Source organism: Sorex fumeus, unplaced genomic scaffold, assembly GCF_029834395.1.
Source record: "Sorex fumeus unplaced genomic scaffold, SorFum_2.1 ptg000045l, whole genome shotgun sequence".
Taxonomy (NCBI): domain Eukaryota; kingdom Metazoa; phylum Chordata; class Mammalia; order Eulipotyphla; family Soricidae; genus Sorex; species Sorex fumeus.
The window spans coordinates 2480887-2508518 of NW_026606102.1; positions in this window are offsets into that span (position 1 = coordinate 2480887).

The window sequence follows — 27632 nt, forward strand, 5'->3', positions numbered from 1 at the left end:
CCAAAGGTGCTCTGCTATTAAAGACAGACACCACGTAGAAATCTTTTTTTCCCATACCAGGGTTCAAAACCCAGAACCTTTTATGCAAGCAAGTAGTTTATTACGGACTGACATTGCCAGCTGGCCAGAGAGCACTTTCTTTCTTTATTCCTTTCTTCTTTCCCACCCCTCTTTCTTTCTGGTGTGGGGACTGAACCCAGGTTCAAGCACGTCCTTACACTTTCCTGTTGAGCCCATCTGGGCCCAGGGGACCGGCCTTCCTACCAACAGGCTTTGGGCCCTCTCTGAGCTTCATTCAGCCATTAGAGTAGAGTCTGGTGGAGGGTTCTGGGACCAGAAGTTGAACAGCCCGAATGGTAACCCGAAATCAGGGAAAAGTGGGATAGGAAACTATTTGGAAGATTTTTTTGAGAAAACTGCATAATTTGTGGGGTCCACTGCAAAATGAAGAAATGGAGCCCCTGACTCAAGAATTAAGACTTGTCAGGCTGGTGGTGTAGCATTGTCACCAAGCACATTCTTTGCATGAGTGATGCCTTGGCACCACATGGTCCCCCAACACCAAGCCAGATGTAGCCCCTAATCACTTTTGGATATGGCTCCAAAAGCAAAAAATAAAAGACTTTCTTTTGTTTTTAGGGGGCGTTCGTTTTGGGGGGTGGTCACACTCAGCAATGTTCAAGGGTCTCTCCTTGCTCTGCACATGGGAATCACTTCTTTGTTTTTGTTTGCTTTTTGGGTCACAGTGATGCACAGGGGTTACTCTTGGCTTTGCACTCAGGAATTACTCCTGGCGGTGCTTAGGGGACTATATGGGATGCTGGGAATTGAACCCGGGTCGGCTGTGCGCAAGGCAAATGCCCTACCTGCTGTGCCTCCAGCCCCAGGAATCACTTCTGACTCCAGCCCCAGGAATCACTTCTGACAGGTGCTGGGAAACATCAGGGATGCCGGGGTTCGAACCCAGCTTTGCCAACAAAGCAAAGACTTTGAAAAACAAGGATGTGGGGGCCATGATCAGATGAAGAAAACAGCAGACAGAGATATGGAGAGGATGAGGAGATGGGATGAGAGCGGAGGAAGGTGGTGCCCCGGATCCAGATGAGATGCTTTTGGGAGCTCTTAAGAGACCCAGAGACTCAGAGACATGCCAATAAGAGGACCCCAGGCCTGGCACAGGACACACAGCCAGGAGCGGAATGTTCTCCCACACTCTCCGCTCCTTCCTGGTCTGTCTGGCACTGTGTCCTCTGCCTACTTCCGGTTTCCGTCTGATTTTGGCACAGGGCTCAGAAGTGCTGGAAGCCCATGAACAGAAGTCTATATCCTGAGCCCAGAGTCCGCCGGTCTGTGATGGCATCTTTGGTAGCAGATTTTGGCTCATCAGCTCCCGGATGGGGATCTAACTCGCCAAGCTCCCCTGATTTCGAAACTTGTTGGGTTGCAAAAGTTCTTTCTCTATTGGGAGGGGGAGGTGGGACTGACTCTGGGGTGACCGTTCCCAAGCAAGGGTTCAGCCACTCCAAGAATGAGTCAGCGGAGTGTTCTCGAGGCTCCTGCAACTTCCTAGACAGGGGCTTTGGGTTAGTCACCCTGCTTTTTATGCTTTTTTCCCTGTAGAATAGAGAAAGCATTGGCGTCTCTTGGTGCAAAAGACGACTGAGAAGGTAAAAGAAGGGCATGTCAGATGTCAGTGTGTGTTAGGTCTTATAACTTTTTTTTTTTTGGTATTATGGGAAAATACAGGGAACATACATTTACCAATGCTAACATTTTTTACTTAGGCTTGGTTCTCAGGGGGCTGGCAGTGTATGGGGAACCAGCAATCAGCCAGAAATCAGCCCTGGGCATCCTGCATGCAAAACATGTGCTCCAGTCCACCGAACTGTCTCTATGGTCTCATTTTGGGGGTTGTTCTTATTCCTGGCTTTCTCTGTACTCAGGAATTACTCCTGGCAGTGCTTGGGGGACCATATGGAATTCCGGGGATCAAACATGGGTCAACTGAGTGCAAGGCAGGTACCCTAACCACTATACTATCACTCTGGCTCCCTCTGGCCCCATTTTAACAGGGAGGAGGAGAACTCGGGTCCCACCCACAGGTGCTCATGGCTTACTCCTGGCTCTGTGCTTAGGGATTTACTCCTGGTGGTACTCAGGGGACTCTAGGCAGTACTAGGAATCAAGCCAAGGTCAGCCACATGCCAGGCAAGTACGTTACCCCTGGTACTATCTTGCCAGGCCCCCTTTTTCACACGTTGGAGTGTTCCGTTCAAGTTGCATGAATTCCATTCACATTAGTAGTCAACCTTCCCCAGAAATGATGCTGTTACCCTCCCTCCAGATCTTTACTGTCAGTCCAGACAGCAACTCTTGGCTTTTAATGATCATTATTATGGTTATTTCTAACATGCCAGGAACTGTCCTTTGGAAGAGTGTGGCAGAGACACTTCCCAAAGAAAGGAACATGCTGGGTTAGCACCACAAGCCACCCTCAAGACAGCAGTACCTTTACAGTCCTTCAAATCTTTCTCACTGTCTCTCACATCAACTTTTTCTTTTTCTTTCTTTCTTTCTTTTCTTTTCTTTTTTTTCTTTTTCTTTTTCCTTTTTGGGTCACACCTGGCGATGCTCAGGGATTATTCCTGGCTCTGAACTCAGGAATTACTCCTGGCGGTGCTCGGGGAACCATATGGGTTGCCGGAAATCGAACCCAGGTGGTTGGCCATGTACGAGGCAAATGCTCTATCCCCTGTCACACGCTACTTTCTGCCATTCTTCCAAGAAAGGCTTCTTGGAGTCGGAAGAGGTTCTCATCCTTATTTACAAGAGAGGGGTCGGGGGTTCTGGAAGCGGGTCTTACCCAATACCTCCTATTTTGCCTGTCAAAAGTCAGGATTCCACGTCCATTTCCGAAATACTGTGTATCACGCCATCGGTATCATTCACTTACAGAGTCTCTGTACATGTTCTGCTTTAGATGAGGGCAAGAAAGAGAAGAATATTTAAACTAGAACTGAGGGGTATCACAGAGAGGCTCTTTCTGAGAAGTACAAGAAATCTGACAGCCGGTTTAGTTTAGCAATTTCATTCCTAGTGTCCAGGAAAAACAATCAGAACTGAACTTTATTGAACCGTGGAGTCATCCCAGGGAAACCAGAGCGGCTAGACTAACTCCTGCCTCCTAACTTTCACTAATGAAAGTTCTGAAATATGTTCTGGAAACAAATGGAGTTACGAAGCAGATTTTTTTTTTAAATGAGGAACAAAGGATTCCATTAAAATTGAAATGGGTGCATTTCTGGCAGTGTTTGGTAGTGTGGACAGAGAAACGTGTTTTGTCTGATTGACTTGAGTGCAGATATTTTGAGTGGAAAACACCTTTGCCAAACACCAAAAGCCTTTGTTTTAGACAAAAATCACAGGAAGAAATCTTATGTGTCCTCATGCCACCCCTCGGCCCCTTTCCTTGGAGATTAATGTCTGCTCTTAGGCGCTCTTTCAATTAAATTAATGGCTTCTGTTTGCGTTGGACACTCACCCTCCATTTGGCATTGGGACTCATTTCCTCGTCCCTCGTTCTGGAAATAAAGTCACTTAGGGTAAGCGAATGGCTCTGGGCGATGAGCTGTAATAAGGATTCTCCTGACTGTTGCTTTGTTTATTGTTTTCAGTTTTGTTTGGGGGAGGGGGGAGCAACCCAGTGTGGTCAAGGCTTACTGTGCTCAGGGATCACTCCTCGTGGTGCTCAGAAGACGAGAGGTACAGAGAATCGGACCTGGGTGGACTGTATGTCAGGCAAGTGCCCAGTCAGCCCCGATACCAGCATCATTCCTTTCTGTGAACAAAGCAGAGGGTTCTCCTGCGCCTTCTCCTCCTACGGCACAGAGCTCCTGTCTGGCTTCTCTCCACCCAATCCAGCCCTGGTCTGCCATCAAAGCCTCACCCCAGTCCTGCTTCTACTCTAGTTTCCTCAGTCCTGCAGTGTCAGACGATTGATAGCCTGTGCTGTATGCAGTCCCCAGGTCCTACCCTGGCTGTCCTGGGACCTCTTTATCTCTGATCTTGAATATTTAATTCCTTTGCTGCCAGTGAAATCCGAAGGTGCAACTGATTCTAAGACTTTCCTATTTCCCTCCCTCCCTCCCTCCCTCCCTCCCTCCCTGCCTCCCTCCTGTCCTCCATCCATCCATGTCCAAGTGGATGACTTTCCTTTGGCATTTCCGAAATACTGTGTATCACCCCGTTGGTGTCATTCACTGACAGAGTCTCCATATGTGCTCTGCTTTAGATTAGGGCAAGAAAGTGAAGAATGTTTAAACTACAATTGAGGGGGGTCGCAACAAGGCTCTCTCTGAGAAGCACAAGAAATCTGACAGCCAGTTTAGTTTAGCAATTTCATTCCTAATATTCAGGAAAAACAACCAGAACTGAACTTTATTAACCCTTCCTTCCTTCCCTCCTTCCCTCCTTCCTTCCTTCCTTTCTTTCTTTCTTTCTTTCTTTCTTTCTTTCTTTCTTTCTTTCTTTCTCCCTCCTTCCCTTCCCTTCCCTCCCTCCCTTCCTTCCTTTCTTTCTTTCTTTCTTTCTTTCTTTCTTTCTTCTTCCTTCCTCCTTCCCTCCTTCCCTCCTTCCTTCCTTTCTTTCTTTCTTTCTTTCTTTCTCCCCCCTTCCCTTCCTTCCTTCCTTCCTTCCTTTCTTTCTTTCTTTCTCTCTTTCTTCCTTCCCTCTTTCCCTCCCTCCCTCCCTTTCTTTCTTTCTTTCTTTCTTTCTTTCTTTCTTTCTTTCTTCTTCCTTCCTCCATCCCTCCTTCCCTCCTTCCTTCCTTCCTTTCTTTCTTTCTTTCTTTCTTTCTTTCTTTCTTTCTTTCTCCCTCCTTCCCTTCCTTCCTTCCTTTCTTTCTTTCTTTCTTTCTTTCTTTCTTTCTCCCTCCTTCCCTCCCTCCCTTCCTTCTTTCTTCCTTTCTTTCTTTCTTTCTTTCTTTCTTTCTTTCTTTCTTTCTTTCTTTCTTTCTCCCTCCTTCCCTCCCTTCCTTCCTTCTTTCTTTCTTTCTTTCTTTCTTTCTTTCTTTCTTTCTTTCTTTCTTTCTCCCTCCTTCCCTTCCTTCCTTCCTTCCTTCCTTCTTTCCTTCTGTTTTGTTTTTTTGTTTTTGGCAACACCTAGAGGTGTTGCTCCTGGCTCTGCACTCTGGGATAACCTCCTGGTGGGACTCGGGGGACCTTATGGAGTTCTGGAGATAGTGCCCTGCCCTTTGTACTGTCTCTCGGGCCCCTTTCTCCCTTTTTTGACTCTTTCATCCATGTGGACTTCAGCCTTCTACTAGACTGTAGAGTTGATGAATTACCAGCAGCGTTTATTGAACGTCTATTCAGTGCCAGGCCCACCATTTCTCGTTGTAATACACAAGGTGATTATTCCCCCTTGACTTTGTAATGCAGTGCTCCTTCCTTCAGCTTTGAAAAGGAAAAGAAAATCGATGAGTGGAGAAACTGAAGACATGCGATCTGTAACGATATGGTTATAAACCTCACATGATTTTCCGTTTATAAATAGAAGAAAAGAAATGCTCCCTGTTTTTTTTCCCTAGGCCATCTTGCCATTACACTGAGCCTTCGTGCGCAGAATGCTCATAAAATTACCATCAAGACGAGAGGGAGGCCAAGTCATTTGAAATGATTATAAGTAGATTCATTGTGTTTCTTTCCGCCTCTCTTCTTTGCATACATTTTCTTTCCATTTACGAAATTGGAGTCATAAAATGTTCTGTTTTTGCAGACGCCCTCGTTATAAACAGCCACTCTGACTAAATGACCAGGAATCAGACAACGTTGGATGAGCAATTAGTGGGGGAGAATGGGTTAGGCTTCCAACAAAAATTAGCGTTCGGTCTTTCTGGAACATTCTTGGGTCTCTTATTTTGATTTGCCGAACAATTCAAATGCTTGAAAGAAGAATCTGTGGTGAGTATTCGCAGTGTTTCCCCAGCCCGCAGACTGAGGGGGTGGCAGGGGAGGTCTTTGAAATTCAAAGTCCCTTTCCAGGCTTAGAGTTGATAGTATAGCTGGTAAGGACCTCGCCTTTCATACCTCCCACCTGGGTTCGACCTCCAACACCCCATATGGTCCCCTGAGCCTGCCAGGAGTGGTCCCTGAGCACAGAGCCAGGAAAACCCCCTGAGCACCACCAGGGCTGGCCCCCAAACCAAAAGTGATTCATTCATCAGAAAATAAAATGAAATTCCCTGTCCAAAGGTTGGACCCCTGAGTGAGCCCCTTCCCCTGCCCCCCCGCATCACGCAGCCTGGCCTGGCAGGAGGAGCCTCTGAGCTCCTGTGTCTGTGGTCCAAAACGCAAACAAGTCAATAGAGAAAAGGGAATTTCTAAAATTTTAAGATTGAGATCATTGTTTAACAGTGAGGCAATAGTTTTGTTTAGGAATTAGGAGAGGAGAGAAAAAGAGAGGGCCCCATAGAGTTAAGGAGGAGAGATTTCCCACCCATGCTGGATGCAGAATCCCATTTGGGTATCATTTTCTTTTCTTTTTTCTTTTTTCTTTTCTTTTTCTTTTTTTCTTTTCTTTTCTTTTCTTTTTTTTTTTTTTTTTTTTGCTTTTTAGGTCATACCTGGCAATGCTCAGAGGTTACTCCTGGCTCTGCACTCAGGAATTACGCCTGGCGGTGCTCGGAGGGACCATATGGGATGCTGGGAATCAAACCCGGGTCGGCCACATGCAAGGCAAACGCCCTACCTGCTGTTCTATCGTTCCAGCCCCATTGGGTATCATTTTCAAGGAGCCCGAGAGAGTGCTCAATGGGCTGAGTGCTGAGTGCATAAAGATTGCTGTGGAGGAGGCTGGGCTTCCATTTCCAGCACCTCATGGTCCCCTGAGAATTGCCGAGGTAACCCCTGAGCAAAGAACTTGTTTGGGGGCTGCATGGCTGAGTGCAGCCCCCAAACAAATAATGAATAATGAGAGGATATCTGGAGGATTGATTCAGTAATGCCTGGATGGCTTCTACCCAACACCTGTGTTTTACAGCTGGTTTTTTTCTTCTCTCTCTCCACTTCCTTTTTGTTTATTTGGGGGCCACACCTGGCAATGCTCAGGGGTTACTCTTGGCTCTGCACTCAGGAATTATTCCTGGCGGTGCTCGGGGCCCTGTATGGGATGCCGGGGATGGAACCCAGGTCAGCTGAGTGCAAGACAAGTGCCCTCCCCGCTGTCCTATTACTGACTCCCTCCCTGCTCCTTTTCTATGGTCTACATCTGTGATTTTTCAAAAACATTTGAGAGTAGATTAGAGATAATGTCTGAGACAATGTATGTTCGAGGATCCTTAAGCACTCAAGAATATTTGCTGAAAAGAGAGTTCTGCCATAGAACCACAGCCAGATGACCAAAGGGAGAAGTGACTTTTTCATTTCTGTCTCCTGCTCTTCCCACCTATCTTCATTGTCATTGTTGTTGCACACAACAGTTAGTGTTGGGATCTTTGTAAGGTGGAGGTTGTGGTGCTCGCACACTTGGAGGTGGGGTACGCCCATCTGTGCTACTGCTGGCAGCCTCAGGGCCCCATGGTGCTGGAATTCAAACCCAGGTCTCCCCATGCAAAGTGCTCTGGCCCTTTGACCCATCTCTCTGACTTCAGAATAAACTTTCAATCCTATGGAGTCAGTACTATGGGGGTAGTATGGGAGGGGGAGTGTGGAAGCACAGGCCTCAATAGGGAAATAAGGATTGTGAGGGACTGTTATTGAATCTTTGGGTTTTTTTGGGGGGACACACCCAGATATACTCAGGAATCACTCCTAGTGGGGCTCAGGAGGCCATCTGTGGTGCTGGGAATTTAGCTTAAATCAGTGCATGCAATGCAAGTGTCTTCCCTGCTGTACTATCTCTCCAACCCCAACTACTATTTTTTTCTCATTTTTAAAAACTTTATTAAGGGGCTGGAGTGATAGCACAGCAGGTAGGGCGTTTGCCCTGCACGTGGCCGACCTGGGTTCGATTCCCAGCATCCCATATGGTCCCCCGAGCACCGCCAGGAGTAATTCCTGAGTGCAAAGTCAGGAGTAACCCCTGTGCATTGCCAGGTGTGACCCAAAAACAAACAAAAAACCCCCAAACAAACCAAAACCCCAACACTTTACTAAGTCATTAGTTTAGTTACAGACATTCAATATCCCAACCCCACCCCCACCCCCATTGCACCTTCCCACCACCATTATTTCCAACTTTCCCAACCACCCTTGAACCTGCTCCCGTGGCAGACCCTCAGTAGTTTACTTTACATTGCTTGGCTGGAGCGATAGCACAGCGGGTAGGGCGTTCGCCTTACAAGCGGCCAACATGGCCGACCCAGGTTCGATTCCTCCGCCCCTCTCGGAGAGCCCGGCAAGCTACCGAGAGTATTGGATATGCCAGACACGGTAACAACAAAGTCTCCAATGGAGACGTTACTGGGCCCGCTCAAGCAAATCGAGGATCAACGGGAGGGCCTTTATTACCTTTACCTTTAGTTATAAATAATTTGCTGAAAGAATGATCAAAAAATGTTTCCTTAGAAGAAAGTTAGTGAAGATTGTTGTACCTCACCATGAGAGTTACACCCTCATTTAAAAGATTACTGAGATGTTGTTACAGGTGAAACCTTCTGTGTTTACATTTTATTGATTGAGATTGGTTGCCTTGTACATTATATCCCATCCAATCAGGTGTGCTACTCCTGGTTTATCAGTGTTATAGAGTTCGAGATGTCACGTGGCAGAAATAGTGGCTGCGCAATCCAAAATTTCTAACGGCAGTCCAAACTACTAGTGAATGAGAAAGGGCAGCGTCTTCCAGGGAGATGAGTGATTTTGAGCAAAGAAACCTGAGATGCTGCCTGGGTACTTATCCCAGAGACTCACAGAAGCAGCCATGGCAGTCAGGGAAAGTAGCGAGCTCTCTCTGTCCTTTCTCAGTGCCTGGCTATCGGTATAACGGCTGATGCTGAACGGGGTTGTGCTACTCAGACTCTTCCTCAGAATGAACTAGCCTAGATGGCCCAGAGCGATAGGACAGCGGGAAGAGTGCACTCCTTGCCCGCATCCAGCCTGGGTTTGATCCTCGGCATCCTATATGGTCCCTTGAGCACCACCAGGAGTGATTTCAGAGTGCAGAGCCAGGAATAACCCCTGAGAATCCCCGGGTGTGCCTTCCCTCCTCAATACCCTCCCTTCCAAAAAAAACCCCCAAAAAACAAAAAAAACAGAGCCAACCTAGGAACACAGGGATGGTGCAATGCGTTTTCCCTCTTCAGACTTACAAGCTTTCGTGATTATATTTCAGTCATACAATGTTCAAGTACCCATACCTCCACCAGTGCCCATTCTCCACCCCTAATGTTCCCAGTATCCCTTCTGCCACCCCTCCATCACTCCCCACCCCCCGCCTGTGGCAGGCACATTCCCTTTTACTCTCTCTCTCCTTTTGGGTGTTATGGTTTGCAGTAGGGGTTGGAGAGATAGCACAGCGGGTAGGGCGTTTGCCTTGCACTCGGCCGACCCGGGTTCGATTCCCAGCATCCCATATGGTCCCCTGAGCACCGCCAGGAGTAACTCCTGAGTGCAGCATCGCCAGGTGTGACCCAAAAAGAAAAAAATATGGTTTGCAGTACAGGTACTAAACAGCCATCATGTTTGGTCCATAGTCTACTTTCAGCACTCATCTCCAGTCCCAAGCGAGCCCTCCAAGCATCATTTGCTTAGTGGTCCCTTCTCAGTTCCAGCTGCCTTTTCCCCCAGCCTGTGAGACCAGCTTCCAAGCCATGGAGCGAGGTACAATGGTTTTGAACACCTGCTTTGCAGGTGTGAGGCTATGAGTTCAATCCCCAATGCAACTGCATGGAAAAAACAGTCCAGGCAGTTCTTCCTCTGGCAACGTGAGGAATTTCTGGCCTCGCTGTGGCCGTGTGTGTTTGCACCTGACCAACTAAAAGACAATATGACCCTTGGGGAACACAACTAGCAGTTGTGTCAGCCTCCCCCAACCCTCCCCTCCCCACCCCCACTCCGGCTCCAAGTGGGACGCCTTGGGGAGCATTTATGGGCTGCACAGCGCTCCCTGGTGGCGAGCACTATCAACAGCAGGTGTGCGAGCCTCGAGCAGAACACACAAACACTACAAGTCAGGGGCGTGCTCCCCAGCCAGGCGTGCGCGTCACTGCGACCATCCTGAAGGGAAGTGAGGATAAACCGATTAGTTCATTCGATTTCTAAAGGAAGAACCTGATTCAGAACGTGCAGAGAGCCTCCAAAGTCTCCCCTTTTCGGATCTACCCCAGCATCCAGGAGCTGCCCCTCCTTCGGGGCATGCCCACAGCAGGGGAAGCACGCCCACTGGTCAGTAATGTGGAGACCTTATAGTACCCCACGGTCGCATGCGCTTGCGTCCCGAGGTCAGCCAAACTGCAGCGCTGCAGAATGGACCCAGTGCGCATGGGTCAGTGCTAGACCCATCACCCATCAGTGTTAGACCCATCACGAGAAGGGTTGGTCTCGTGACCTCATGGTTTCAAGGCGGGTTGTCTGCTATTGCACACCCCACCCATCCCAAAGCCAGGATTTCAAAATTAGTTTTTCTGCCCTGAGCACAGAGCCAGAAATTGCCTTTAAACAAAAACTAAAATGAAATGAAGTCATCTGATGCTAAATGTGTGTTTATGTTGCTGCTAGCTGATCGCCTCTATTAATATATGTGTATGGAGCAGAGTGACAGGACAGCAGGGAGGGCATTTGCCTTGCATGCAGCCGACCTGGGTTTGATCCCGGCATCCCATATGGTCCCCCAAGCACTGTCAGTAGTAATTCCTGAGTGCCGAGCCAGGAGTAACCCCTGAGCATCACCCGGGTGTGCCCTGACTGTCCTCCCCAAGACTACATCAATAGTAATAATAATTTTTAAAAACTATTTAAAACCTCTATTGACAGGTGTTTTCATTTGTCGACTTTTTTTTTTCTTTTTGGGTCACACCCGGCAATGCACAGGGATTACTCCTGGCTCTGCACTCAGGAACTACTCCTGATGGTGCTCGGGGGACTATAGAGGATGCTGGGAATCGAACCTGGGTCGGCCGCGTGCAAGGCAAACACCCTCCCCGCTGTACTATCCCTCCAGTCTTGGTTTCCTCATTCTCTTCCCCACCGCTCTCCCCATCCTGGTAATTCTGCTGGGAGTTGCGTAGAGGACCTCTGCATCACGGACAGCATCCATGATGGTTCCGTCTCCTGCGTATTTCCCGCCTTACACAGGCGCTTCACCAGGTCCTGTGCCCTTTGCTGCCTCCACACCCTTTACCTCTTCAGTGACATCACACTCCGCGTACTCTCCAGCTCCTACCTTGCCAAGGTACTTCCGTTTTTGCTTTTTCTTGTTTTGTTTTGCTTTTAGCTTTTGGATTTTGTCTTTTGGGGCCACACCCAGCGATGCTCAGGTGCTACTCTTGTCTCAGCGCTCAGGGGTCACTCCTGGCAGTGCTCAGGGGACCATATGGGCTCTTGCCTATATAATACCTGACACCACATATGAATTCCTCAATGTTGTCAGGAGTGATGCCGGAGCACAAAACAGGAATAAACCTGAGTACAGCCAGATACAAGCCCTCCCACCAAAAAAAAAAAAAAGATAAATAAGTAATTAAATAGACAAGCTATGGGTTATAGGCTGTTCAGGTGACTCCTAGAAATGACTCTTGCTTTGCATGCAGAAGCTCTAAGTTTAGTCTTAGACACCTCCTGGTCCCCTGAACTTAGTCAGTAGCAACCCCCCAAACATAGTATTAGGAAGCAGCCCCCAAGTACCACTGAGTATGCCCACAAAAAGTAAAATAGGTGAACAATAAGTATTTACAAGGATGTGGAGAAATGTAAACCTTTGTGCACTTCAGGTGGGAATGTAAACTGGTCCAGCCTTTTTAGAAAATAGCCAGGCAAGTTTGTGCATGTTGACTTTAGGTTGACCTTGTGACAGCGGGTAAGGCATTTGCCTTGCACACAGCCCCTCTCGGAGAGCCCAGCAAACTACTGTGAGTATCTTGCCTGCCCTGCACTGTGGCATATTAGATTTGCCAAAAATAGTAACAAGTTTCACCATTTGTTGTGAGAGTTTACTGGTGCCCACTCGAGCAAACCGATGAACAATGGGAGGACAGTGCTACAGTAGACAGACAGACAGACAGGCAAGTTTCTCAGCTGATTAAACAGAGTTACAGTGTAACCAGCAATTCTGCAAACTAGGTCCACACAAAACCTCAAGTAAGAATGTGCTCAAATGGAAAATAAAATTCAAAACAACTCCACCAGCCAGAAATGGATAAATAGTAATATTCATACAAAGGGACAAAAGCTTCTGTTACTTGCAGAAAAAAAGTGAATGGATTTAAAAACATATTGAGTGGCAGAAAACAGATCCAAAAATATATGAAAGTATACAGGGTGTGACTCTCCTATAAGTCAAAGCTCAGGCAGAAACGAATCTATGGGAAGAGAAATCAGACAGCAATTGTCTCTGTGAGAAGGAAGGGACTCTGAGTTGAAAGGACAAGAGAATCACTTCTTGGCCTCTTAGTTAAGATCAAGTGGGGGGGGGGAGGGGGCTGGAGTGATAGCACAGCAGATAGGGCGTTTGCCTTGCAGGTGGCCAACCTGGGTTCTATTCCCAGCATTCCATAGGGTCCCCCAAGCACCGCCAGGAGTAATTCCTGAGTGCATGAGCCAGGAGTAACCCCTGTGCATTGCCGGGTGTGACCCAAAAAGCAAAAAAAAAAAAAAGATCAAGTGTGGGGGCTGGAGCCATAGCAGAGCGTGTAGGGCATTTGCCTTGCACACAACCGACTGGGGTTCAATTCCCAGCATCCCATATGGTCCCCCGAGCACTGCCAGGAGTAATTCCTGAGTGCATGAGCCAGGAGAAACCCCTTTGCATCGCAGGTGTGACCCAAAAAGCAAAGAAAAAAAAAGTTAAGATCAAGTGTTAGTACATTGAGTAGGGCAATTGCCTTGCCCAACGCTAACCAAGGTTCGATCCCCAGTGCCTCATATGGTTCCCCAAGCACTGCCAAGAGTGATTCCTGAGTGTAGAGTCAGGAGTAAGCTCTGAGCATCCCTGGGTGTGGCAAAAAAAATCAAGTGTAATATATCTTCTTATCAGTTTAATATCAGAAGCATCCTCTGCCTTAGAACAATAAATTAGATCAACTTTTGGAGCCAGAAATTCCTCTAGGAGCTTGTTCTGTCCACACCAGACATTAGCCCAGTATTTCAGATCCTCCAGGAAAAAATAATGAGGGTAGGAACAAATTAAAAGAAAGAAAAGAATGTAACAAGAAGGTGAGGGAACTTTCTAGAACTTTAGATGCTAACTACAGGAATAGGCTCAGTTGTTAAAATGAATTGAACAGTCAAATCATTGCACTTCTTTTAAAAAGTAATGCCATTGTGGGGGCCAGAGTGACTTTCCTTGCATTGAACCAGCCAACCTGGGTTCAATCGCTGGCACTGTATCTGGGCACTGCGTTGGACCGGAAATAGCCTCTGAACACCACTGAGTGAGCTCCCAAAACAAAAACCTTTGGGGGGAGGGGGCTGGAGAGGTGTATCAGGAATAGCGTGCTTGGTGTGAGGCTCTGGATTGGATCCCCAGCACCATAAAATTAAATAATACTCTTTTCTCCAATGTGACCGCCTTCACATTTGATGAGGAAAAAGCATCCCCTTACATATGATCTAATAGTTGTGAAAAACTCTCCGAGCCAAAAATAACTTTCCCCATCAGCTTAAGGAGGGATTGAATTTCTGCTTCTCCATTAGCTTCTCCTTTGATGTCAAGTACTGGAGTCGTAAATAAAATGTTGTATTACATCTTCCTGGTGACTATTTTTAGCACATCATGAATTTATGATCTTTGTTTTCTTTCCCCTTTAGTAGCAAGTCACCCTCAACCCACTATTGATAAGATGAGTTCCTTTTTGTTTGTTTGGGCTACACCCCCCAAATCAGGGCTTGCTCCTGGCTCTGCACTCAGGGATCACTGCAGTGCTCAGGAGACCATCTGAGGTGCTGGAGACCCAACATGGGTTGGCCGCATGCACAGCAAGTACCTTATCCGCTGAACTATCGCTCCGCCCCTCCATCCCTCATCTTAAAATGGAAAATGTTTATAAACCATTTCAAACTCCATGTCTGTCTCACGGTGTTAAGACAGTGTCTCACAGTGTCTTGTTTTCCACCAAACTTAGCTCAAGAAAGCAAGAGACTTTCGTCTTAAAATTCAGACGTAAAATTAAGTTACATGAGGCTGTGGCTCAGTACAGAGCACTTAGCTTGCATGTATGAGGCTCTGAGTTCAATATAAAATAAAAACAAATAGGGGCAGGAGCGGTAGTACACTGGGATAGAATATTTACCTTGCATGCAGCTGACCTGGGTTCAATCCCTGGCATTCCTGCCTGGTTCCCCGAACAACGCCAGGAGTAATTCCTGAGCACAGAGGCAGAAGTAACCCCTGAGTATCACCAGCTATGACCCAAAAGAGACAAATAAAATAAAATAAAATAAGAAAACGAACAAACAAAAAGCTAAACTAGCCAGAAGTTACAGGAAGTTGCTTCCTTAAGTTACTTCCTTAAAATAAAGGAAGTGACAGACAGTGAGTAGCACCTTCGCATCACTAACTCCCCTAAAAGAGTCAGGTACCACCCATACTTCCAAAGGCAATTTCGCATTTTACCAATTTCACCCCCCCCCCCCCATCCCCTGTTTCCTTTCTGTTTCGTGCCCTCTGTGGCAGTGCCCAGCTGTCACACGCCGGGCTGCTATGTGCCTCACAGGTGCTTTCCCACTAAGTCCCCCATACCCAGCAGTGCTCAGGGCTTACTCCACACTCTGTGCTCAGGGATCACTCCTGCTAGTGCCTGGGGGACCTTAAGCAGTGCTGGGGATTGAACCCGGGTAGGCCTGTGCAAAGCCGGTGCCCTCCCCACTGTACCATCTCTCTGGCCTCCAGTTCTTTGTTTTTTTTTTTTGGGGGGGGGCAGCCTCATCACTCTTACAGACCAGTCTGATGAGCTCCTGAAGGACTAGGGAAAGCCTTCTGTGTGGCGTCACTTACAGGTCTCCCTAATACTGGGGCTGGAGAGCGATAGTACAGCAGGTAGGGTGTTTGCCTTGCACACGGCTGGCCCAGGTTCAATCCCCGGTCCCCCCATGGTTCCCAAAACCAACAGGACTGATCCCTGAGCACATGCTATGCGTCTGTCCCTCCCGAGTCCTTAGGAGTAAACCCTAAGCAGAGTCAGGTGTGGTCCCAAAAACAAACAAAAAAATATTCACAACACGGTTCCTATAATCCCTCTGGGGTCCCTCGCATGCCCACTTCAAGATTAGCTGGAGCACTTAACGCTTCATTTGTATGAGCTGCTCTGTGGGCAAAAAAAATAAAAATAAAAAGCAACCTGCGCTCCTTTGGGGAAAGGAGAGAGGAGAGAGGACATTGGACAACGGAAGTGGCCTTATTTTCCGACACCAAGGGCTCTGGTTAGCAAACCCATTAAATGCATTGCGGCATCATCACACTAGATTGTTTTGGATGAGACCCTGCTCTGGAAAAACACCGGACAAAAACATCAGTCCTGTCTCCTGGCACCGTGAGACATCAGGATGACAAACTGTCTTCTTGGTCCCTGCGGTGCCTGAATATTAGAGGACATCTGCTGCTGCGTGTATGTCCCTGCCCTGAGTCCTCTTTGTCACAGTCTGACATTCTCGCCGCCTTATCCCATGCCTACCTGTTACTGTGAAGGACCCAGGCAGATGCCTCCCAGCTGTTACCGACTGGATTCCATGGGACGTCAAAAGATCAAGTGGCCACCACGTATGAGATGGTCAGACTTCGTCAAGACCCTGAACAAATGGTTTGAGGCTCTTTGTGTTCTTGGAGCAAGCAGACGCCATTGGGCTACACTAGTATGCGACAGGGATGAATGGAGACGTTACTGGTGCCTGCTCAACCAAATTGATGAGTAACGGGATGTCAAGTGATCAAGTGAGATATATATATATATATATATATATATATATATATAAAACATGCCAACAAAAAGTTACAACAAGGGGTTGGAGCGATAGCACAGTCGGTAGGGCGTTTGTCTTGCATACGGCCGACCGAGTTCAATACCCAGTAACCCATATGGTCTCCTGAGCACTGCCAGGAGTAATTCCTGAGTACATGAGCCAGGAGTAACCCCTTGTGCATCGCTGGGTGTGACCCCCCTCCAAAAAAAAAAGCAAAAAAAAGCAAAAAAAAGCAAAAAAAAGTTACAACAAAATGAGTTACCTCTGCCTTGCTAATCCATTTTGATTAGAGGAACAGTTCCTTCTCTCTCTCTCCCTCTTTCTCTCTTTCTCCCTCTATCTTCCCTTCTCTCACACTCTCTCCTTCTCTCTCCCTCTCTTTCTCACTCTCTCTCCCCCTCTCCTCCTCTTTCCCTCTCTCTCTCTCTCTCTCTCTCTCTCTCCTTAGCTACCCTTTGACACCCGCACCTCCTTGCAAGTCCCACCCAAGCCCCAAGAGGCGCAGGCGCCCCTCACACCACAGCATCAACAATAACAGGAGTCCCGGTTCCTTGCTGGCTCTTAGCTGGAGTTTCATGTTCCCACTCAGTAGGATTCCTGGGAACACACGAGACACGAGACATGTGCCAGCACCCGTGTGCAAAACCTACTCATGCCAGCAGCAGAATCTAAAGAGGGTGGGTGTGGGAGTTAAAAACAAACAAGCAAGCACAAAAATTTGTAAGTCTACAACTGTACCTCATGCTGTTTCACTAATAAAAATTTAAAAAACAAACAAACAAACAACACCCAAGAAAGGGCCAGAGAGAGAACAAAGGTTAAGGATCCTGCCCCTTAGCACCGAGAATGATGGGGTCTCTGACCGCTGCTGCATGTGGATCCCCAAAAGAAAACCCCAAATAAGATAGGAAGTGAGGGCTGTGGAGATAGCCCAAAGGTAGCTAGTCCCACCACACGGTCCCCCAAGTATTTCGGGGAGCACTGTGTTAGGAGTAGCCCCAAGCACCACCAGATATAAAACAAACAAAAACTTGGCTTTTATTTCAATTTATTATTATTTTTTAAATAGGGGTCCACCTCCAGCAGTACCAGTGATTGAATGCAGGGCCTCACCTGCACCATCTCCCCAGACCTAGATTTAATTCTTTTTTTTTTTTTTTTTTTTTGCTTTTAGAACCACACCCAGCGATGCTCAGGGGTTACTCCTGGCTCTGCACTCAGGAATTACTCCTGGTGGTGCTTGGGAGACCACATGGGATACTGGGAATCGAACCTGGGTTGGCCGTGTGCAAGGCAAACGCCCTATCCGCTGTACTATCTCTCCCGTCCTTAGATTTAATTCGATAGCACAGCAGTAAGGCGTTTGCCGTGCGCGCAGCCAGCCCGGCTGAGCTGGGTTCGATTCTTCCACCCCTCTCGAAGAGCCCAGCAAGCTGCGGAGAATATTGTATATTCAAGGGGCTGGAGTGATAGCACAGCAGGGAGGGCGTTTGCTTTGCACGCGGCCGACCCGGGTTCAATTCCCAGCATCCCATATGGTCTCCTGAGTACTGTTAGGAGTAACTCCTGACTGCAGAGCCAGGAATAAACCCTGTGCTTCGCCGGGTGTGACGCAAAAAGCAAAACTAAAAAAAAAAAAAAGAAGAAGAAGAAGAATTCTCCTGCCCACTACTGGGCATGGCCCATAAAAAAAAAAAACAAATAATCAAAAAATAGTCCTGGGTCTGGGACTTAGCACAAGGACCCAGGCTCGATCCCCAGTAGCGCATGGTTCCCTGAGCATTGGGCTGGAGCGATAGCACAGCGGTAGGGTGTTCGCCTTACAAGCGGCCAACATGGCCGACCCAAGTTCGATTCCTCCGCCCCTCTCGGAGAGCCCGGCAAGCTACCGAGAGTATTCGATATGCCAGACACAGTAACAACAAAGTCTCCAATGGAGACGTTACTGGGCCCGCTCGAGCAAATCGACGATCAACGGGAGGGCCTTTACCTTTACCTTATGCCAAACACAGTAACAAGTCTCACAATGGAGATGTTATTGGGCTCGCTCGAGCAAATCCATGAACAATGGGAGAAGAGTGGGTTTTTTTTTGTTTTATGTTTAAAAATTTTTAAATTTTTTAAATTTAATTTTTATTAGTGAAACACCATGGAGTACAGTTGTAGACTTACAAACTTTCGTGCTTGGGTTTCAGTTATACAATGATCAAGTACCCATCCCTTCATCAGTGCCCATTCTCCACCAACAATGAACCCAGTAGACCTCCCACCCCCCCACCCTCTCCACCCACCCCACCCCACCTCTGTGGCAGGGCATTCTCTTTTGCTATCTCTTTCCTTTTAGATTTAATTCTTTTTTTTTTAAATATAATTTATTTATTTATTGAATCACTGTGGGAAAAGTTACAAAGCTTTCAGGTTTAGGTCTCGGTCATGGAAATATCAAACACATTTCCCTTTACCAATACTTATTTTTCACCACGAAGAACCCCAATAAACCCCCACCCTCCACCCCTTCCAATGCCTGTGAGGCAGATGAATTCTAGTTAACACTCTATCGACTTTGACTAGATTCATTGTTTCGATAAAAGATGCACCATTATTATTTCGAGTTTACCCTCCCCAAAATCAGACCTGCTGAAAAAGCATTGTGAAATGATTTGCTTTCTACAGCTGGGTTCAAGAATTAAATGATGTTTTGAATTTCTGCTATTTTACTTATTAACCCTGGAAGTATTTCTACTGAGAGTCAGATAATTAAGAGATTGTTTTCTGTGCTCTGGAGTCATGGCCGTCCCGGAGAGCCGCTCGCGGGGGGGGGGGGGGGGGGGGGAGAGGGGGGGCAACTGGTGACCTCAGTAGGGCGTGAAGGACGAGCCGGGAACGCCCCCCTTCCCATGAGGTTTTAGCCGCCCCATCACCACCGGCTCATACCTGGCTCTCCACAAAGCTCCCATGCGGCTGCCATCTTTCTTTCCAGAGGGTAGATTTAATTCTTAAAGATACCGTTAGTACTGTTTTTCTTTCTAAGTGTGTATAGTAACTGTGAGCATTGCTCTGCCCTCACACCCACTCATCCACCCCACTTCCTTCCCCAGAGGAAACCACTTTAACAGTTGCATGAAAGCTCTTTTAGACAAATTTCTGCCTGTTGAAAAGCTACATTTTTTAAAACACTTGAGAATCACATATAAGATCTACTGACTTGTTTCCTTTTTACAGTAAATAATTTCATTGTTAATAACCACACAGATCTTTTCCTGTTATCATTGTGCATCGTTAGTTTTAATGACTCTAGTAAACGTTTATTTACATTGATACTTGTGGAGTGTTTGGTTTTGGGGTCACATCCAGTGGTGTTCGGGTGCTAATCCCAGCTCAGTGCTAATCTGGGGTCTCCCCGAGCAGTGCTCAGAGGATCATGGGGTACACTGGGAACCCCCTCCAGGGCCTCCTATATGCAAACATTTGGAGTTATCTCCCAGACCCATACCATTGATTCTTGATTCTTCTATTGATGAACATCAAGGTTATTTTCAACTTGGGATGCAGGGCACATGCGGTAGTGCTCAGAGCTTACTCCTGGTTCTGTGCTCAGGAATCTCTTTTGGCTGTACTTGGGGAACTGTATACAGTTACAGGAATCAAAATGAAATTGCTGGGGTTGGAGCCATAGTACAGTTCTCAGGGAACTTGCCCTGCATGCAGTTTACCAGGGTTCAATTCCCAGCACACCATATGGTTCCCCAAGCACTGCCAGGAGTGATCCCTGAGCATAGAACCAGGAGTAAGCTATGAGCACCACCGAGTGTGGCCCCCCAAAAACAAACAGAACCAAATGGACTTGCCCATGTGCAAGGCAAGCTCTAAACCTCTGTACTATCTCTCTGACTTCTATTTATGACTTTTTGGTATTGGAAACAATTGTGTAATGAACTTAGAGAGTTTATGGGCCTGGGAGGTTACTCCGAGGGCGGTAACTCATACTTTGCATGTGGAGCCCCTGGATTCAATCCCTGGAACCATATGGTTTCCTGAGCACCTTCTAGGGAGTATCCCCTGAGCACTGCTGGGTAAGACCCCAGATCCTTCAAAATGAAAACACTTGACCCTACATCCTCCAGCTGAAAATTTTTTATTTATTTATTTTAAATTATTATATATTTTTGGCTTTTTGGGTCACACCTGGCAATGCACAGGGGTTACTCCTGGCTTTGCACTCAGGAATTACTCCTGGCAGTAGTTGGGGGACCATATGGGATGCTGGGAATCATACCCGGGTCGGTCGAATACAAAGCAAACACCCTACCCGCTGTACTATTGCTCCAGCCTCGCTGAAAAATTTTTAAATGAACATAAAAGCTTTAATTTTATTTATTTATTTTTATTTTATTATTATTATTTTTTTGCTTTTTGGGTCACACTGGCAATGCACAGGGGTTACTCCTGGCACTGCACTCAGGAATTACTCCTGGTGGTGCTCAGAGGACCATATGGGATGCTGGGAATCGAACCTGGGTCGGCCGTGTGCAAGGCAAATGCCCTACCCACTGTGCTATCTCTCCAGCCCCTGAACATAAAAGCTTTTAAATGGACTTCATAACCTCCAAAGACTGTACACACCAATGTTTTTGCTTCCTATCTCTTATGCTCATGGAACCCACACAAATTGAAACAAAAAAAAAAGGTCTGTGGAATATTTCAGTATTTTAGCCTGACTCCTTGACCTTCCTCTAACATGACCTCCAGTGAGTTCTCTCTTTTTTTTTTTTTTGAGTCACACCCAGCAATGTTCAGGGGTTACTCCTGGCTCTGCACTCAGGAATCATTCCTGGCAATGCTCAGGGGACCATATGGGGTGCTGGGAATCGAACCTGGGTTGGCCGCATGCAAGGCAAACACCCTACCTGCTGTGCTATGGCTCTAGCCCCGAGTTCTCTAATTTTACTTAGTGTTTCTGCACGAATACTAAGACTCCAGCCACTGGAGAGCTAGAGCAGCAGGTAAGGTGCTTGCCTTGTATGCAGCCGACCATTCCAAGCACTGAGTTCGGTTCTCCCTACCCAGCACTAGGAGAGGCCCCTGTACACAGAGCCAGGAGTAAGCCCTGAGCACTGCCAGGTGTGTGAGTAACAGGAAAAAAACAAACCAACACCCAAAACTTCTACCTGGAGACAGATGGCCCCAGGCATGGTTGCCAAGAAAAACCAGACCTATCTCTGCCTTAGACTAGGAAAAGCTGTTCTGTCCCTCCTTGGGTTTCCCTGTCCCCTTCTTGAGAGGCTCCCCCTGGGGTTCCCTGTCCACCCCAGAAGGTGGGCTTCCTGCCCAGACCAGAATTGTTTGAAAGATGAGGCAGAAGTGATAGTACAGTGGGTAGGGCACTTGCCTTGCACACAGCCGACCTGGGTTTGGTCGTGGGCACCCCATATGTTTCCCTGAGCACTGCCAGGAGTGGTCCCTGAATACAGAGCCAGGAGTAACCCCTGAGCATTTCCGAGTGTGGCTCCCAAACCAGAACTGTCTGAAGAAGGCAGCAGCCCAAACTGTGTGAGCCTGGAGGCCTTCTCCTGTGGGCAGCTGGTCAGTCCATGAGCTCTGGGAGGGCCAGCGAGTCCTCGGGGCCAGGACTGCAGCCAGCAGTGACTGGCAACAGTGGAAGAATAAGACAGGCCTGCGGAGTCAGAGGAGGTGGGGCTGGAAAAGCATAAAAAGGGGTGAAGGCCGTGCAGAAGGCCAACCTCTGTTCCATCCTTGGCACTGCTTGGGTCCCCAAGCATCGCTGGGTGTGGCCGGGAGCCCCTGAGCACTGCAGGGGTGGCACTGAAGGCCCCTGGGCATGCTAGGGTAGCTGGGGTGAGCCCTGAACCCCCACCACCCAAACAGCTCTACATTTTTTTTCCATTTTGGGCCACAGCCGGCGATGTTCAGGGGGGTTACTTCTGGCTCTGCACTCAGGGATCACTCCTGGCAGTGCTCAGGGAACCATATGGAATGTCAGGGATTGAATGTGGATCAGCCACATGCAGGGCAAACGCCCTCCCCGCTGTCCTATTGTTCCGGCCCCAGCTCTGCATTCTTGAGGCTGGGGAGACGGTGCAGGGGTTAAGGTGCTTGGCTTGCACGCTGCCATCCCTACTTGCTTCCCAGCACCACATATGGTCCCTCCGAGCACTGCCAGGACTGACCCCTGAGTGCAGAGCCAGGAGGAGCCCCTGAGCATCACCATCCACACCCCCCCACTACTCCCCTCAAATAGGAGACAGAGTTTGAATATTTTCCTAGGGTAGCACTCAGGCCTCTTCCTTCCGGCGCTGCCATCCCTCTTCTTGGCCTTGGGGTCTGCAGAGTCTGGGTGGGGTTGGGGGGAAGCTGCTCTCTTCCCATTTGCATTTGTCACAGTGAGTCATTGGCGGCAGTCCCTGAGAGCCGGCCTGCTGGCAGCTGCTCGCTTCGGCCCTGTGGTCATTCCTCTGGCTCCTCCTGTGGCTGGTCTGTTTCAGAATGATGACAACCTAACATTACTGTGCAAAACTGTCCTCCCGTTGTTCATCGATTTGCTCGAGCAGGCCCAGTAACGTCTCCATTATGAGACTTCTTGTTACTGTGTTTGGCATATTGAATACTCTCGGTAGCTTGCCAGGCTGTCCTAGAGGGGCCGAGGAATCGAACCTGGCTCGGCCCGGCTGGCTGCGCGCAAGGCAAACGCCCTACCACTGTGCTATCACTCCAGCCCCATTACTGTGCATTACTGTGCAAAAATAAAAAATCACTGTGCAAAATACATTACTGTGCAAAAATAAAAAACATAGATAAGGAAGATAGAGATCAGCATTTATAAAACTCGTGGCCATTTGGATGAACCTTCCAAAGATACATGACAAAAAGCATCCTCGATGGTTCTACTTAATGCTTTGCGGTGCGATCTTTTCCGGATGATACAATGTGAGCACTATGAAGACCAAACATTTTAAGGAACAAGACATCATTCATAGGGACCAGAGTGATAGTACTGGGGGAGGGAGTTTGCCCTGCACATTGCAGACCCAGGTTCGATCCCCAGCATCCCATAGGATCCCCTGAGTCTACCAGGAGTAATTCCTGAGCGCAGAGCCAGGAGTAACTCCTGAGCATCATCAGGTGTGACCCCCAAGCAAACACAAGCAAAAAGACATATTCATAAAGTTTATGGGTTCAACTCACATAATGAGCACCTGAAACCCAACGGGAATGAAAGAGAAATAGCAAGTCAGAGGAGTTTGAGAACAGAAGCTGTGTGTGGGGAGAGAGGGCAGGGTTAGGGCTCAGGCCTGGCTTGCTCCCAACCTAGATTCTACTCCCTGGACCACATGTTCCCCCACATCTCTGGGTGCCGTCCCGGAGCTCCCTGGCACTGCTTGGGTGTCCCAGGTAACCCTGCCAGCGCAGAGCCCACACAGCCTCGCATCCTTACAGCCTGGTTGGTTGAGAATCACCGGTTGAACCCCCAGACCTCCTGAGCACTGCTTGGGAGGCCAAATAAGAAAAAAGAAAACAATTTTTAAAGAATGGAGGGACCGGTGTGCGTGTGTGGGGCAGAGTAGGATTAAAAAAAGAATGGAGTAGGGACACTTGCCTTGCATGCGGCTGACCTGGGCTCAACCTCCAGCAAAGCATTTGATGTGTGTTTGGGGAACATAGCTTTTGATCCCCAGGAGTGATCTTTGAGCACAGAGACAGGAGTAAGCCCTGAGCACCACTGAGTATGGTCCCCAAAACCAAACAAAGGAAAGAATAGAGATTGTTAATTTGGTTTTTTTGTTGTTGTTATTGTTGTTTGCTTTAGGTAGGGGAGGGTGAGCCAGACTTGGTAGTGACCAGGATCTACTTCCCGCTACATGCTTGGGGGAGGCTTCTGGTGGCACTTGGAGGAGACTGCAGCATCAGAAGTTGAACCCCGACTCCCATGCGCCAAGCATGGACTCAGCACTTTGAGCTGTCTCCCCAAACTCAAAGCTGTCATGCTTAAACTCTGACTTGGAAAACAGTTTTTGTTTCATCAGAGGCTCTTCCCCACCCCACCCCACCCAACCCCTCAAGTAGCCAATCACAGGAAAACAAAGGTTCAGGTTCCATAGTCGGATAGAACATCAAACCAGAAATAATAGTATGGGGAAAACAGAATAGATGGTTTGATGTAGCTACCCAAATGGAAGTTTCCAACAATATTTTTTTTCTCATCTTCACCATTTTTTTTCTTTTTGGGTCACACCCGGCAATACACAAGGGTTACTCCTGGCTCATGCACTCAGGAATTACTCCTGGCAGTGCTCGGGGAACCATATGGGATGCTGGGAATCGAACCCAGGTCGGCTGTGTGCAAGGCAAACACCCTACCCGCTGTGCTATCATTCGAGCGCCAATTGCTTTTCTTTTTTTTTTTTTTTGTGGTGGGGAGGGTTAGGGTGTGACTCCTGGCTCTGCACTCAGGAATTACTCCTGGCGGTACTTGGGGGACCATAAGGGATGCAGGGATCAAACCTGGATCAGCAAATGAGCTACCTGCTGTACTATCGCTCTGGCCCCTGGCATCTCCTAATTTCATCTCTTCTGTTCATCACTGGGAAACTCAATAATCTTCATGGGAAAAAAATGCTGTCTTGGATTGCATTCTACTTATGTCATCATCAGCATCAAGGAAACCCCTGTTTCATGTGTGTTTTGGGAACCAGCCTCGGTGGTGCCCCCAGCAATGCTTAGGGGAATGACCCATCTTGGGTCAGCTGCTTGCAAAGCAGGTGACTTAGACCTCTGACCTACCTCTCTAGCTCAGAGTAACCACCGTTCATACCTCACAAGGACTCGAGTCTTCCCTATCGCTGCTTACAGTTTGGATTCCTTTGATCATCACATCTATTTGGCGATTCTGGTGCTGATTTAGACATTTGGTGTATTGGGTCAGCCTCGAAACTTTGAAGATGACACATCGTCCCTCCGTCTCCAAGACTGTCTGTCACTGCCAGGCTGTGTGTGCTCACGGATGGCAGCTGGTCGATTCTGAAAGATGAGGCCCCTCACTTGCAGTCAGTCAGGAACGGACCTGTCTCTGAGCAAACCTGATGGTCACTCGTGTCTGGCAGTCCCCTTGCAGAACCCCCGGTACCCAGCAGACAGGGGTAAGTTACGTGGGGTGTGTCTTCAACACCATCTTGGAGAAACACTGTTGGTTCCTTTTACTTGGGTAAGGGGGACTACGCATTTTGTGTGTTAGGAAGTGCTGTCAATTTTGCAGAAATAAGATGAAAGCTACCTGCTAAAGTTCATTTGGAGGGGCCGGAGTGATAGCACAGTGAGTAGGGCATTTGCCTTGCATGTGGCCGACCTGGGTTTGATCCCCGGCATCCCATATGGTCCCCTGAGCACTGCTAGGAATAATTCCTGAGTGCAAAGCCAGGAGTAACCCCTGAGCATTGCTGGGTGTGACCCAAAAAGGAATAATAATAATAATAATAATAATAATAATAATAAAGTTCATTTGGAGCATTGTCAAAGTTAGCTCACTGCACACATGCATTGGTTTGGGGGCTGGGCAAAGCTTTGCAGGGGTTGGGTAGAATGAATGTCACTTTCACCAAGAGGGAGGGGCATATTCGTTTCATAATTACAAAAACGTTTGGAGTTGAAATCAGATGCAGATTCTATTCCTTGTTTCCACACTCATTAGCTAGTGACCTGGGGCTAATTCTCAACCTGGAGATTTTTTCACCTGCAAAATTAAAGCATCCCTTGAGGGCCATGCGAATCCTCCTCCTCCTCCTCCTCCTCCTCCTCCTCCTCCTCCTCCTCCTCCTCCTCCTCCTTCTCCTCCACCTCCACCTCCTCCTCCCCCTCCTCCTCCCTCCAACTGAATGAGATGAAATCCCTGAATGAGATCCTTGAGTTGCGCTGCAGGGGAGAAGAGAGGGGAGGGAGAGAGTGGAGGGGATAGAAGAAGGGAAGGGGAAGGGAGGAGAGGGGAGGAGAGAGGAGGGGAGAGAAGTTGAGTCCTTCTCTCTGCAGTACCAATGACACCTATAGCACTGTAGTAGTGTGATTCTTGAGAAGCTCCGAATTGTCTCCAGTGCTCCTTGCCCTCCTGTAAGACTAGGTCCTGTGGTGAGACTCAGTGGCAGAGCACAAGGGTGGGGGCGGGGGGGGAACACACACACACACACACACACGTTAAGTTGCTGTCAGGCTTGCAGGCAGGCGGGGCACCTAGCTGTTCTCTCTTTGCAAAGGGCCACCCCCCAGTGTTTTATTTATTTTTATTTTTATTTTTTTTTTGCGTCATACCCAGCGTTGCACAGGGGTCATTCCTGGCTCATGCACTCAGAAATTACCCCTGGCGGTGCTCAAGGGACCATATGGGATGCTGGGAATCGAATCCAGGTTGGCCGCGTGTAAGGCAAACTTCCTACCCGCTGTGCTATTGCTCCAGCCCCCTACGCCCAGTGTTTTAAAGGTCAAGCCCGCCGCGGGAAGAAACGCAGCTTCCCGGGCGCTTAGGGTCATTGCGGGCCGCGCCTGGGTCGGCTACGGAAATCCGGGGAACATTCCTGGGCCGCGTCCGAGCCACGCGGCAATTCCACCGCAGGAATTGTGCAACGGGGGCGCGTGGAGCGAGCGTCTGAGACTTGGCAAGAAGTGTGTGTGTGTGTGTGTGTGTGTGTATGTGTGGGGGGGGTCTTATTCTTCCACCAGACACCCCACGGCAGCCCTCCCCCGGCTGCTGGGGACGCGGGAGGAGCGGCGAGGGTGCGGGGCCAGCGGACGCGGGGCCGGGACGCCGAGCGCTCTGGGAACCCCGGGGTGGCCCTTTCGGGAAGCGCCCGGGGCGTCCGCCCCCGCCGTCCGGGCGGTGACGCAGCGGCCGGCGGGGCAGGACCCGGCGCAGAAGCCCGGAACCACCCGCGCCCCCGCGCCCCCAGCGCCTTCTCGGCGCGCGTCCCAGCTCACAAGGGCAGGCGCCGGGAGGATCTGGGTCCGGTTCGACCCCCTCCTGCGGCGGGCATGCAGCCGTGCGCTTCCCCTGGAGGTGGGAGACCGGGCGCCGAAGAATAAGGATGACTAGGAGCGATGGTACAGCGGGGAGGGCGATCCCCGGCAGCACATGTGGTCCCCCACCCCTCTCCTCACCCCGAGCACCGCCAGGAATGATTCCTGGGTACAGAGCCAGGAGGAACCCCTGAGCCACTGCCCAAAAACCAAAACCAAAAGCAGAATAATGATGTTTCCTTGCTCCGAGTCCAAGCTTGGGACTCAGATCTTGGGGTGACTTTGATGGAGGCAGGCAGGTAGCAATGAATTTCCTGGGAAATAATGATATCAGTAGCCGTGCCACTTTGCAGAAAACAGGAAGTGAGGCCCGATAAGACTTTTCACCTGGTCCCTGCAACAGACCCAGAGAAGGCTGGACCCCCTCCGACAGCAGCTCCAGCTGAAACCTGTTAGGGCACGGATCGTGATCTCCCTTTAACGACAAAGAAACTCCAGAGACTGCAA